This window comes from Malus sylvestris, chromosome 11 (assembly GCF_916048215.2).
Source record: "Malus sylvestris chromosome 11, drMalSylv7.2, whole genome shotgun sequence".
NCBI classification, from domain to species: Eukaryota; Viridiplantae; Streptophyta; class Magnoliopsida; order Rosales; family Rosaceae; genus Malus; species Malus sylvestris.
The window spans coordinates 15,523,138-15,525,752 of NC_062270.1; positions in this window are offsets into that span (position 1 = coordinate 15,523,138).

Genomic DNA, 2,615 nt, shown 5'->3' on the forward strand with positions numbered 1-2,615 from the left:
TCTTCAAGGGCCGTCGAGGCTTGATCTTGAAGGTTGAAATTGGACCACAAGGAGCTTTATGTGGTAGATGATCTTTGGCTTTGGTAGTGGATGAATCGGCACGTATTTGTTTTTGCGCTTTGTTGACTTTCCACAGCTTTGATCTTGAACTGGGTTGGAGGATTTTTTGGATTCCTCCAATTGTTGATTTTCCACAGCTTATTCTTGAACTGGATTTGATTCAAATATGGTGGACGCTTGATCTTGAATCGGACTTGTGATTTCCTCAAGGGCTGTCGAGGCTTGATCTTGAATTTGGCCGGAAACTTCTTCAAGGGCCGTTGATGCTTGATTCTTGAAGGTTGACTCGAACACATGGCAAGCAAGCACAAGGTGAAGGTGACGACTTGTTGCTTTGTTCAATCTTTCTAATTCACACCTGAGCAGTTTGCTCAACGGTATGATCTTCAAGATTGATGGGCTCTTCTTCCAGTTGGTGACTTGATCTTTAAGGACTTGATTCAAGGGTGGTGAAACGGCACATGCAGCCCACAACGCCTAGCAAGTCGACCCAAGAATTTGAGGGTCAAAACGAGTCCTCCACCCAGAGTGATTGCAAACTTGATGATATGAGATACTTTTGATTTTGAAGAAGTAGCGGATGAATCGACACGTGCTTTGTTGTGCTTGTCTCCACATGCTTCAATGTATCATTTTCCATTGTCTTATCTATTCTTCTAGTAGAATGTAGCATCTTCTCGAGTTCTTCAACTCAGACTCCTTCTGCTGAGCTGACTGTGCAGGCTGCATTCTTCTCTGCTTGTTTCTTCAGGCAGATGTGGCAGCTTCTTGAGTTCCTCAGCTTGGACTCCTTCTGCTGAGCTGACTGTGAAGACTGCATTCTTCTCTGCTTGTTTCTTCTGCACGTTGTCTCCACATGCTGCAAGGTATCATTTTCACTTGCCTTATCTGTTCTCCAGGCAAATGTGGCATCCGAGTTTGAGTGGAGGTTCCGGCATATTGTTTTCTTTATCCTTGTCTTTGTAAGTAAGAACAAGGACAAAGGAAAGGACAGGGAGAACGCATGATATGAGATACTCTTGCTTTCTACCCTGGTGATATGAGATACTTTTGCTTTGGTGTCATTTGTTTGCAGAGGTACCCAAGGAATAAGAAACACTGAGTGACTCGAGAGGCTTCGTTGGGAAGGCATTCTTGGAGATAAAGAAAGGTTCTCCGAGATGAAGAAAGGTTATGTATGTCTGCATTGCTATGGAGGGTGAAGGTGGACAGTTATAGGAAATTCTTTAGTACCTGTAGAGGTACTATTCTTTTACTCGTGTCGGCAACCAATGCGTGATTAATCAGTATGGCTTCACGTGCTTTCTTCTTTATCAGAAATCTTCGACAAATTGTCCGTAATTTTCGTCAAGCTGAGTGTGCATGTGACATGTGTTGACGAGGCTGAAAAAGACTGGCGCCTCTTCGATATCTGGGATCTGCGCTTCGACAAATTGCCTGTGATTTCCGCAAAGCTGAGTTTGTGCGTGACGGGTGCTGACGAGGCTGAAAAAGACTGGCGCCTCTTCGATATCTGGGATTGGCACTTTAACAAATTGCTCGTGATTTCCGCAAAGCTGAGTTTGCGTGTGACGGGTGCTAACGCGTCTGGAAAAGCAAGATGCTTCTCCGATTTCTGAGCTTGCCTCTTTGATTTTTGAATTGGCCTCTTCGAATTCTGAGCTCACCTCTTCGATCTTTGAAATCCTGTCGAGTGTTGATCTTTATAGAGGCACGCAGTTCGTTTCAAAGCACACTTGAATTTTCGCTTGTAGAAACTCCTTTCTTGCACTTCTAAGATCTTGATTTGTCCGACCTCTTCTTTCTTCAACATCTTTGAAAATGTCTGGACCCTCCGACCGTCATTTTGATTTGAACCTTAGTGAAGAGGTAGTCCCGTCTTCTCCAGATAACATATGGCGCCCATCCTTCATATCCTCTACTGGTCCTCTTACCGTTGGGGATTCGGCGGTGAAGAATGATATGACCGCTGCGGTGGTGGCCCAAAACCTTGTCACTCCCAGAGATAACAGACTACTTTCCAAATGGTCTGATGATTTGGCTGTTAAGGATTCTCTAGCTCTCAGTGTGCAGTGTGCAGGTTCTGTGTCTAATATGGCCCAACGTCTATTTGCTCGAACCCGTCAAGTTGAATCATTGGCGGCTGAAGTGATGAGTCTCAAACAGGAGATTAGAAGGCTCAAGCAGGAGAATAAACAGTTGCATAAGTTCGCACATAGCTATGCGACAAACATGAAAATGAAGATTAACCAGATGCAGGAATCTGATGGTCAGATTTTACTTGATCATCAGAGGTTTGTGGGTTTGTTCCAGCAGCATTTGCCTTCGTCTTCTGGGCTGTACCGCGTAATGAAGCTCCAAATGATCAACCTTTGGCTCCTCTTCTTCCTGGAGTTCCGCCGAGTGGTGTGGCTTCAAACAGTCAACCTCCGGCGCCTCTCATTTCTGAAGCTCTGCCGAGTGGTAAGGCGGCACCTGATCGTCCTTGAAGATCCCCTCTTGTAAATTTGATTTGATTTTTTTTTTTTTTAAGTATGTATAATGCAAATTTATGT